This window comes from Semicossyphus pulcher, unplaced genomic scaffold, assembly GCF_022749685.1.
Source record: "Semicossyphus pulcher isolate SPU_LCO1_2020_fin unplaced genomic scaffold, fSemPul1.0.p SCAF_12, whole genome shotgun sequence".
NCBI lineage: Eukaryota > Metazoa > Chordata > Actinopteri > Labriformes > Labridae > Semicossyphus > Semicossyphus pulcher.
In genome coordinates this window covers 21,171,995-21,184,749 of record NW_027211626.1, presented here as the reverse complement: position 1 = coordinate 21,184,749, position 12,755 = coordinate 21,171,995, and the positions used below count along the sequence as shown (strand labels likewise).

Here is a 12,755-nt window from a genome sequence, read left to right as displayed (position 1 = left end):
GTTGCAACAAGCCTGTATCCGGAATTGAAAGAGTATTTCAGCACCTCTTCAATCTCTTCTTGAGGTTGATGATGGTGCCCAACCTGTGGAAGACCTCCTGCATCGTAAAGAATCTAAATAAAATGTCCTTCCTCATTATTCACAAGTATTTTATATAATTCATTCTTTATAGAAATGCAAGAAATAGGTCTAATGAATGATAAGCAATCATAATAAATACATATTTATCTCAAACAAACATGTGAAATCAGTGAGAATAAATAGACTATGTCTGGAATCAATTCATATAGTAATAAAAGCATACAATCACATACCTTGTCAAGGTTGTCCACGCCACCCTTGCAGCAATTGTAGTCAATGATGATTTGTGGTTTCTGCTTCTCATCCTGATGTACAGCTGGCTCCCTGTGTTTGCCGCTCAGAAGGAGGACATTTCTTCCCCGCCACGGGATGTAGCTCACTGCTGTGATGGTGGTTGTGAATGCTAACAGATGAGAAGACAGCTCTCTCTTTTGTCTGCTTCAGTTTGGGAGGAAGCTCAGGCTTGTTTGCCCTAATGGTCCCTACCAGGACCACTTTCTTCCTCAGAAGCTCCTGGGCAAGTGAGTAGGAAGTGAAAAAATTGTCACAAGTAAGTGTGACACCCTGGAGCCCCTCAGTCATGTCCAAGATGACTCGCTTTCCCTGGCCCATCTCCAGGGCTCCACCAGCGGCTTATCCAGTATATACCTGGCACCTCCAGGCATAAAATGTGGCAGCATCTGCGTTGACCCAGATTTTCAGCCAGTACATCGCTGGCTTGCTGGGCATGTACTGCCGGAATTTGCAGCGGTCTCTGAAGGGTACGAGCTGCTCATCAACACAGATGTTGTCCCCTGGATTGAACAGGAGTGGGAGGCGCTGTGTCCGCTTGTCCCACATATTCCGGAAAGCAGAAAGCTTTTCCTCCTTGAGTCGGTCATTGAATCGGAGGCTGGCGGTTATCATTTGAAGTCGTTTGTGGCACATGGTGGCCCTGAAGACTGGTCTCCCACTCTGGTCACCCCACAGGCTGCGGGTAGATTCCCCTTTGGACCGGTACACACCTGCCAGGATGAGAAGTCCCATGTACGCTTTAATCTCTTGGGCATCAACATCACTCCATCCTGACACTGAACGCCTCCCGTGTAGGTTTGTCATTTGCAAAATAAGATGGATCATGTCAGGAGTGAAGAAAAGGTCAAAAGAGGATGCCACATCGTGGATTCTTGATATGGCATATCTCTTGGGCCCTGGTATCATGCCGGTGGGTGCCTGAATGTAGCGCAACGTCTCTGCATAAGATGGAGACCAGACTTGACCGTTCTTTGCTGTCCACTCACTGTTACGATGGGCAGGATCCACAGTGTCACTTTCAGAGCAAGGGTCAGAGACACTCACAGAGGTGGAGGACTCCAGTGAGCATTCCGTGTTAGACTCCCCCTTGAAGCTTGTGTCTTCTTGAGATGAGTCCTGCAGCTCGCTGGCAGATAAAGGCTGCATGACCATTTCTAAAGCCTCTTCCGACTGAGATGCCTCTTCATTTTTACTCATTCTCTTTGTTCCAGGTCTTTCTCCTTCTCTGCTCAATAATGAAATGACCCCTCAGCCAAGCTGCATGTTTATCTTTGGCTGTGAAAGCAGCCAGGTGCATAAACACACTAACAGTTGTTTTTGTTTTTGAGTACAGCAAAGAGGCAATGTTTTTACTCAAGCACCTCTTCAAAGACACATGAAACATCCCTCAAAAGATGCCCTTTTTTGACCCCTGAAATGATCAGTGCGTGCTTACAGATTTACACACTCTCTCTCACGCACACACACACGCGCACACGCACACACACGCACACACACACACATTCTCGGGGGCAAAAATACAAGAATTTCATGCATCGGCCTGCAATGGAATGCAATAACTTTTTGTGTTTTTTTTGTAATAAATAATTAATAATTAAAATAATTAAACTGGCATTTTAAGGGTTAAAATCCTGAAAATGATTGCATGTTTGGTAGTTTTGAGCAGGTTTGAAGTTGTAGCAGAAAAAAACCCTAAAACCTACTGCACATGTCCTGCATCAGGAGAGAGCAGCAAGAGTATGCATCGCACGTCTCTTCACGGAAGACTAAAACGCCTTTTTTCAAATAGGTAAGTTCATTAATGTACAACATTTGAGACGATTTTTATGTGTTCATATGAAACTTGCTGAGATATTACAAGTGGCATTTACTTTGCATGATGTGTACTAGTGCCTGCTTTTCTGGCTAGCTAGCTAATGCTACACGCAACATAGGCCAAAATGCAACGGGCATTTGGAGCAGTTTCCTATTGAAAAAAGATAATCTATATCTTTGTGGGCTTTCCGTGCAATACAAGATAATTTTCGGACTAATGTAGTTTAGTATTAATGGGCCATCGGACTAAGCGTACCAAGGTAATGTTAGCTAGCAAGCTAATGCTACATGCAATCTGATGACATGAAGGCTAATGCTAACGTTAGCTTGCAAGCGAATGCGACACGTAAAGTAATGGCTCGAAGGACAATGCTAATTTTAGCTAGCAAGCTAGAAAGGCATGCGCATGCACTGAAGAATAATGTCAGCGCTGCCAAGCGTCACGCTTTGAGTGTGACCGTCACGCAATTTGACCCATTCTCACACCACACGCCACACTTGACATTTCTCACGCTTATATTTCCCCATTCAATACTCTATATTTATTTTTTTCATGATAATAAACTTTGGTCCTCGCGGCATGCCGTAGTTCGAGTAACTCTGATTGACTGACCGAGATAACCAATCCCAGACCAATCCACCAGTCCTTTGTGCCTAAATCTAACCAACCACGGAAGGCGCCATGCAATATAAACCAATCAGAAGCAACGTAAGGCGGGTCTTGGCGATCTTTCACACACAACAGCGCCGACATTTAAAACCCACTCGACGTTCTCCTGCTTGCTAGAAGACGGACGGTAGGTAACTACCCAATTTTGATCACACAAAATTATTGAAAATGGGTTCACTTTTTAAATATTTTTACTAGTTTGATGTTGACGTAGGACAAATGTTGCTCTTAGTTTTTATCTGTATTATTATTAGACCCCCCTAAAGGAACCCACAGAGTCCCTGGAATCCACTTTGGCTGTGTCCGAAATCACCCCCTACTCAAACAAAACCAAAACCCGAAACAGTTTGGCTCTTGAGGGAACTCTATCGTCCATCATGACTGTGAAGATGGCGAGCCTTGAGCCACAGTGTTTCAAGTGGGAGCCCCCTGCCTCCGTCGTCAAGGCATCAAAATCTGCCACAAACGCCTACAACATGAGACATGTCCCCAGCTAAATGATGGACAGTTGGTTGAAATGAAATATTGCAAATAAATGTATTTTGTCAAAATTCTTGTTACAATTTTCATTTCTAATTTCTGGTTAATTAAGACTAGCATTAGGAGGCCACAGTGCAGGGAGAGCAGCTGGCATGGAGGTGAGGACATCAGTCTAAAGGTATAAATCGACGTTAAAACAGGCCAAAAATTTTTCGCCGGCGGCCAAACACATCATAACACTAAAGTCTCACTCTTGTGATTTTCTGAAACTTGGCAGCCCTGATAATGTAATGTACTTGTATAGATGAGTTATCATGGAAGCACACTTAAAAAGCATTTCCCCCCCCAAAAAATCATTACAAATGCACTAATTCATTTAGACATTTTTATTGAGCGTCATTGCATTTTCTATTTATGTCCAGCTCCAAAAATATTTAACAATTTTATTTTCTCACAATCTATCTATTATCAACAACTCATAAGTAGTAAACTATTAAGTTTACCTATGACATATCTGTGTGTATGTGTCTGTGTATCACTTAAAAAATCAAATGCAGATACGCACATCCCCCAGTGGGTGCATAGTAAGTATACAAAAAAAATATAAAGATCCACACACCAGGAAGCTCCAGTCCATCACTCCTATACAGAAATAAAATAAGTTGATTGTGCCATAAGCTGTGTACATTCAAATAATTTTTCAAAATAATATTTACAATCCTAATGTTTTTGTGTGCCAGCTCATGTAGTGCAGTAGGACCGACATTTTCCCTTTGTTGACTACGTAGTATTTTCACATATAATGTAATGCACACAAATAGACCACTGTACTCTCGACTGAATTACAAGAACATTGTAAAATGAAACAGCAGTGTAACAATATGCACCTTCATTCTGTAGTCTATGATTTCTTTTGTCACATCATTGTTCTTGTACCACAGGAATCAGAAGTAGTTCCTGTGGTCTTCCAGGAAGCAATGAAACATTTGCGGTATATCTGCCAAGACAGCAACCTTTTCCTTCCAGAACAGAACTCCAAGAAGTGTGTTGTTAAGGCCGGGGCCTGTGAGGAGCACATCGTTGAGAGACACACCTGCCTGTTGGGCACTTGAATCAAACGCCACACTGATCTGGCCTGGTTTTTGTGGATGAAACACTCCAAAGGTTGGCAGGTACCAGCATTCTTCCTCCTCTCACAGCAGGGGTGCTACCTCGGCATGGTCGCTCTCAAATATTTTCCCCATGAAGTCCACATATTGTTGTTGCATGCCTTAACTTTAGATTTTGTTGGAGTGATGCAAAGCGTTTCATTGCTTGTGCACGGTTGTTGGGTAGGCGTTGTTGCGGCTGTCTAAATGGGAGCGGGGCCACCCAACTTTGTTACTAATTTCTGTAGACTTCTTTGTCCTTAAATTTTAAGAAGACTTCATCTTCAACTGAAAATGCCTACTTGTTCCCATGTTCAGTGTGACTGAATACAGTTTGTCCCAATATGTCTTCTGCAGCCAGCCTGAGATCCTGTCTTGAGCCTCCCCATCATGATGAATCTTGTCTTTAACGCAGAAAAAGCTTGTGCAGGATTGAAGTTGTGAAGGCCACCCATAATCAAGCACAGTTGTTTTAAAGGTGTTGACAAATGGCATGTGTGCATTCCCCAGGTAGACTTCTCCAACAAGCAAAAGGATCTCTGCAGTAGGGTCTCTGGGATGTGCTCTGCTACTTTGACAAGATGCTGGTGATGAAGAGCTGCATCCGGCGTTGGGATTTCTGAGCGATTGTTAGGTATATCATCACACTCAAGTGTGGTGGGAGAGGGATCATGTCTTTTCCATTCAGCGACTTCACCACAAATCTTCAGCCCTCTGGCCAGATGTTTCCATTTTGCCTGAACACGTTCTCAAATGGTAAGAGTATGATTCACACTCAAATTCGAAGGTAGGTTTTAATTGCTTTGCCTGGCTGACCCTTATGGTATACATTCACAAGGCAGATCTCTTTACGACGGCTCTGGTGTCGTTGCTTTTTTCTCCCTCCCCGCTGTTGTCTGGTGAAGTTGAGGGAGTGTCACACTCTATACACTTGACTGTATTTGGACAGTCCTAAGTTAGTTGTTGATCCACAACACTTGCAGATTCCTTTTTATTTGAGAAAGGACTTCCAGTCATCGAGACTTTTGGCTCGGAAGTTTAAATATTATTTATTTCATAGTCATTGCCTGTTTTAAAACTCACCATGACTCACCATGAGAAAAGGTCTAACTGCAACTGCTTTTCTGCAAATCATAAAATAAAGTTTGGCGAACTCCTATTATAGTTAAATGTTGATAACTGTGTCAGGAGGCAGAGAGGGAGCAGCTTCAGTGAAGAGGTAAAGCTGTCTCTCTCTTTCATTTGATTTTGCATGGACAACACTATACTACCATGTGAATATGGCTCTTTAAATCCTGCTAGAATGTGAAGTACCAGACATTTATCATTTGAATTAATTTGTTTCATTTACGAATAAAGACACTTCCATCACAAACTGGGGCATAAAATAAACCAAAATACAGGAAATAAAGGTTTTGACACTCAACATTTCCTGGGGGAGAACCCCCAGACCCCCCAACATACAAACACACACTATATTTCCTTACCAATATTGAAGTATTCATTATTATTATCATTAAATTCTTCTAGAGTTCTGTGTAAAAGTTATAATAGGCATTGTTGTAAAAACTATTTAGCCTAATTGTATTTTCTGTATTTGATTTGACAGATGTTTAAAATGTATAAATGTACTGAATCATAACGCAGGTCAGACATTATGATGTTCCGGACGTTTGCTTGAGAAAAAATTCTCTAACTGGACCTCTTTCAACCCTTTCATGCATAGCGGTCACTACAGTGGACAGCTATTCAAAAGCTGTTTTCTTCTATATGCATGAGTCTTGATGTCAAAGTTGCGCATCAGCCACTACAGTGGACGCTAGTGTATCATCCCATACACTGCCACCGTCTGGCCAGCCGTTGTAAGTGCAAAAAAAAATGGAAGGAAGGCCAGAAGTGCAGAGCAGCGAAGGAATTTCTGTCCATTCCTTCTATTCTAAGAGAACCTTGCAGTTAAAAAAAAATATAGGGACATCAAGTAACAACTAAGGAGTAATAGAATTGTTGAAATTTCCAAGTATTGATTTTGTGTTGGGAGGAAATTGCAATTAATCATCTGTCCACTAAATTGGACATCATGCATCGCTGGCTATATTTTAACTGCAATTCATACTATTACTGCGACTTTGTTGTTTTTGAAAATACTTCATCTGCAGTAACTTTTTTGGCTGTGAATCAATTAATCTATGTTATTAGAATGTAAATTTTGTTTTTTTAGAATGTACCAATATTTTGTGCAAATTAGTTCCATCATGAGAGTAACCATTCATGTCTTTATGTTTTGTACAGGTCAGATGCAGAGCGTGATAGAAAGGCCTACAGGATAGTTGAGCAAATTCCCTCCAAGTCAAGTGAGGATGATGTTAGTGGCAGTGATGATGAATGGCTACCAGAAAAAAGAGGAACAGTAAATGCTAGCAGTAGTGACAGTGGAGCTGAGGTTGCGGAGGGAGCTGAGGATGCTAAGGGAGCTGAGGTTGCTGAGGGAGCTGAGGATGTCCAACCTGCCAGAGCTCAAGAGGTAGGAAGGGCTGAAGAGTCAAGAGGAAGGAGCTGAATGACAGATGGAGGGAGGAATGGGAGGGATGGAAGGAGGAGGGTTAGAAAGAAAGAGGGGAAAGACTGAGGAGTCAGGAGGTTCAATGTTTTTGCATTGCATTTAACAGTATTAGAATATGTTCAAATATGTGAACACGTTAGTTAAATAACATTAAAAAATGAAGCTTTTCATAGTGTTCACATAATGTGTCATTTTATTCATTGTTTTGTTAAAAAACATATTTCATCAGTTGAAAGCTCAAACGCATGTTGTCCACCCCAGTGGACATGTCATAAACTCCTTGAAAAATGTATGTTTAAAAAAAATGAAGTTCAAATTTTTTTTTTCATGCCTAAAGAGTAATAAAAACACTTAGGAAAAAAATCCTGACTGAGGTTGTCATAATTAATGCATGAAGGTGAGTGACCATGCTCTATAAGATGCTGATTTGTCAGAACTGTATGTTTAGTCCTGCATTCCACAGAGCAAAAGGCATTGCTCATGTTCCCAACAGAAAAATATTTCATTTATTCTGTCTTATTTGAAGTAGGTGAGCGTCTTAAATCAGGAACAGTATTACTATTGCAGAACATACAATGAGTTATATACAGTACACTTTAATGAAATTTAAGGCTGAGAATAATTATTAATATGCCACAAAAAGCACTAACTAATACTAGTTAGGGATGGGCATTTCCCATTAGTCTGTGTGTATAGTTGCTTGTTACCTTATTTATGGTAAAAAATAAGGTAAAAGAAAAAGGTAAGGTTAAAAGAAACACGTCTGACACGGACCTCATGGCCCGGAAATAGTAGGCTATATGCCTGTAAGAGAACATTAACTAACACTTTTACATTAATGTAAATAAATAGCCAACAATGGAAAGCAAGTGCGGTTTCAAATGCATTTATTGAACAACCTTAACAGGCCCTTCAATTAACGTTGTAACAATCCGTTGTCAAACGTCACAGCAGACTGTAAGGACTTCTGTTCTCTGTCGCTTCACAAGTAACTCACATGTTTTCCACTCTCGTAGCTGTTGTCCGGCATGATGATGGCTTGTACTCCTGCTCAACGAACAGTATCAGCTAACGGAAGCCTTTTCCTTCCTCAAAACTTAATGGGGGCATATCTCTAGTCACCATGTTCATTATTAGCAGGCTAATCTTCTCTGCTCTGGCATCATCACAACAACATGTGCTAACAGGGCTAGCAAATCATGTGATGCGGGACTGCCTGCCTGACTGTCTGTGTCCGCTGGCTCCTCCTTGTGCTTTAAGTGCATGTGGTTAAGCATTGAACTAGTATTTCTATGATATACAAGTTTAACACCACATATCTTGCACAGCACGTTATTGTCGTCTTTTTTGTCAAAGTACTTCCAGACATCACTTTTCCTGGTCTTAGCTGACTTGGTGCATGTAACTGAGATAAACAACTTTAGCCAAAAACAACGCATGTGCAGGTATGCGAGCAGTGTGACGTGTCAATGAGTCCCCATCTCTAGTACTACTAGTAAGAAATGTTTAATATGAGTATGTATCTGTTTATTTGACTTCTGATTCTTTTTGTTGTAATGCACTTTTTTGTACACCATGGGGGAGTTTTATGCCATGGACTGCATATACAGGTAATGCAGCCAGGAGTGTTTAATACGGGATGGCAAACAGTCTACAGGTTGCAGAGAGTAGCAGTGGCTAAATGTTTGGTTTGGGGACACTACTGTTTGATGTTTGCTAACAGTATGTTAGCAATGAATTGACAAAGCACACAGAAATGTTTGGTGAGTGTAATTAAAGTACATTACACAACTGATGCCTACGGCGCACGTCAAACTACACTGAACAAAAACATAAACGCAACACTTTTGTTTTAGCTCCCATTTTTCATGAGCTGAACTCAAAGATCTAAGACTTTTTCTATGTACACAAAAGGCCTATTTCTCTTAAATATTGTTCACAAATTTGTCTAAATCTGTGTTAGTGAGCACTTATCCTTTACCGAGATAATCCATCCACCTCACAGGTGTGGCATATCAAGATGCTGATTAGACAGCATGATTATTGCACAGGTGTGCCTTAGGCTGGCCACAATAAAAGGCTCTAAAATGTGCAGTTTTACTGTATTGGGGGGGGTCCGGGGGGGGTCCGGGGGGGTCAGAAAACCAGCATCTGGTGTGACCACCATTTGCCTCACGCAGTGCAACACATCTCCTTGGCATAGAGTTGATCAGGTTGTTGTTTGTGGCCTGTGGGATGTTGGTCCACTCCTCTTCAATGGCTGCGAAGTGCTGGATATTGGCAGGAACTGGAACACGCTGTCGTATACGCCGATCCAGAGCATCCCAAACATGCTCAATGGGTGACGGTGAGTATGCTGGCCATGCAAGAACTGGGATGTTTTCAGCTTCCAGGAATTGTGTACAGATCCTTGCAACATGGGGCCGTGCATTATCGTGCTGCAACATGAGGTGATGGTCATGGATGAATGGCACAACAATGGGCCTCAGGATCTCGTCACGGTATCTCTGTGCATTCAAAATGCCATCAATAAAATGCTCACCCACATGGACGCCATGCACGCTGTCTGCCATCTGCCCTGTACAGTGAAAACCGGGATTCATCCGTGAAGAGAACACCTCTCCAAAGTGCCATCGAATGAATCTGCAGTCATTCCTGCAGACATTCCTGCAGTCAGCATGCCAATTGCACACTCCCTCAAAACTTGCAACATCTGTGGCATTGTGCTGTGTAATAAAACTGCACATTTTGGAGTGGCCTTTTATTGTGGCCAGCCTAAAGCACACCTGTGCAATAATCATGCTGTCTAATCAGCATCTTGATATGCCACACCTGTGAGGTGGATGGATTATCTCGGCAAAGGAGAAGTGCTCACTAACACAGGTTTAGACAAATTTGTGAACAATATTTGAGAGAAATAGGCCTTTTATGTACATAGAAAAAGTCTTAGATCTTTGAGTTCAGCTCATGAAAAATGGGAGCAAAAACAAAAGTGTTGCGTTTATATTTTTGTTCAGTGTAGTTTGACGCGCGCCGTAGGCATCAGTTGTGTAATGTACTTTAATTACACTCACCAAACATTTCTGTGTGCTTTGTCAATTCATTGCTAACATACTGTTAGCAATTATCAAACAGTAGTGCCCCCAAACCAAACATTTAGCCACCGCTACTTCCTGCAACCTGTCATCCTGGCCATGTTTAGAAAGACTGTTTGCCAATATTTGAGAGAAATAGGCCTTTTGTGTGCATAGAAAAAGTCTTAGATCTTTGCGTTCAGCTCATGAAAAATGGGAGCAAAAACAAAAGTGTTTTTGTTCAGTGTAGTTCATCAACATCGTTACATCAAGTGTCTTACTGGAAAGGTACTTCCAAGTATTTCCAGCTATCTTCAAGACATGTTACAATGTTAAATATTGCTTTCTTATTTCAAGTAGGTGATTGTCTATACAATCACCTACTTGATTGTTTCACTGATATTGATCTGACAATAAGTTAAATACACTTTAAATGAAGAGAACGACTTGCTACTATCAACGGAAAAAATATAACTTTTGAGCATTACAGACTTATCCTGATACTCAGAAAATAAAGCTCATAAAGAGTTTTCCGGCTTATTTCAGGATCTCTTTAACCTGAATTCACCTGCAGGGTTTCTGTGTGATTAAGGGACCAGGATACGTGTCTTTGTTTGCCTTGTCTTCATCCGCCTGTGTCTCTCGTTTTTATATCAACCTCACACACACATGCATACACATATCCTTGTGTACACGCACCTTTAAGGTGTTAATGTTGTGACATAACAAGTTCTCCTCTCGACATCTTATGGAGTGAAACAGGCCTAGCCTCACACACTCCCTTTGTTCAACGTTCACCCTCACATCTAACGGTTTGAACCCTCTCTTGACACAAGTTTGGTTTTCGTGTTTTATTTTGTAAGTTCTGGCCCTGTGTGTCATGTCTTGTCTTACTTCCTGCCCTTGTGCGTTTCCCTCTGGTTTGATTGCCCTTATTGGTTCCACCTGTTTACCAGCCCAGACTCTCCTACCCACTCACCTGTTGTTCATATTCATTTTCCCGGCGTGTTCATTCTATGTTTCCCCTGATGTTGAATCCTACTTCTATTTTGGACTGTAGACCTGTATCACTCTTTTGCTGCCTGCCTCCGATATACCTAGATACTATAAGCCTTTTTTTGTCACCAAATATTTCCTAGTTTTGCATCTGCCTGCCATCCTGCCTGGTCACTATTCGCATATGTGTGTCCTGTGATTTCATGACATTCTCATATTTGTATTGAAATTAATAATCATCTCTCATCATTATTAATATTTTACTAACAACCAATATCTTCCAACCAGATCTCAACATATGTTTTTTTGTAAATATTTATCTTAAAAGGAATCATGTATAATATTAAACATAACTGATACTATTTGATGCATTGTACCGGAGTTAGCTTAAAGCTAATTTTCATCCATTGTCCCTTGTTGTCTGATGTTTTGTCAGTTGTAAAACCTTGGTCCTAGGATAAACACTTCCACTTATGTTGGGTGTTTAGAACGATGAATAATCTTTGACCTAACCCTCTTTTTTTTTTCTCAACCCATTTTAACTGTGTGATGTTACAAGGTGTAATGAAATTAGCTAGAATAAATCCATCATAATCCAGGTGGCAGAATCGATCAATCAAAGCCACAGGGTGCTTTTCTACCTAGACTAAAAACACACACGCACACCTGCTTCTAATCAACTAATCACCTGCTGCTGAATTTTGTCCTGGTTCTCCTTCTCCATGCGCCAGATGATTTCCATCTCTTCACTTGGTAATGTCGGCCCGTATCAAGTATTGTTTCTTGTGAAAGAACCTTTTTTTAATTGTTGATTTCACGCAGCACATTGTGTCTGAGCAGCCTTTCTGTTTTTCCTCCAGGTGCCTCCGTACCAAGCTCCACGTGCCACACCACCCAGCCTCTCCAAGCTTCAATCGCATCACTCGCCCTCATCTCTCCACAATCGGACCACCAGAACCCATTACCCTCCTCCACGTCCCCTCCTCTTCGGCACAAATCTTATTCCCGTTAAACCCCTTTTGTAAAACACAGATTAATATTAGCACCATTTACACAGAAAGCAACCGACAAATAAATGTAAGATAAATTTAAAGAAATAATAACATGGAAGGAAAACAGTGCTGAAAACGACTGGGAGCTTGGAAATAGTCAGGTTAGTCTTGGACTGTCAAAGGTCAGAAGGTCAGAAGCTGTGTTTACCATCACATGAGATCACATTATCAACCCGGGAAACACAATGACAAATACCCAAGACTAATTTAAACAAAGAGATCATCCCTTTGTTATGCTCCGCTTACGTTTAGTTCAAACTAGTGAAGGATGGAAGAAAAAGTGAAGAGAAAGAAAACAGAAAAGAGGGAAAGAAATCCACTGTTTTTATAATCTGTTAATCATGCTTCATTTTGTTTCAAGCTCTGCAAAACATGCTCATTATTTGTAAAATTCTGCTTTATTTTTATAAAGACACAAAACAGAAAATATCCCAGCAAGCTCCTTTCCTGGTAAAATGATGGTCTGCCCTACTGAACTCTTTAACTTGCTTGTTCAGGAAAAAATATGTTGCTGCATAGTGCTTACAAAATAACTGGCTCTACAATACACACCTGCACTAAGGGCTTGTGTTAATCATCGGCTCT

At 41.1% G+C, this 12,755-nt stretch overlaps 1 pseudogene; it reads right to left on the bottom strand.

Moving 5' to 3' along the window:
• Window positions 1–37: 37 nt before the first annotated feature.
• Window positions 38–1,572, bottom strand: LOC138588839 (piggyBac transposable element-derived protein 4-like; annotated as a pseudogene).
• Window positions 1,573–12,755: the final 11,183 nt, after the last annotated feature.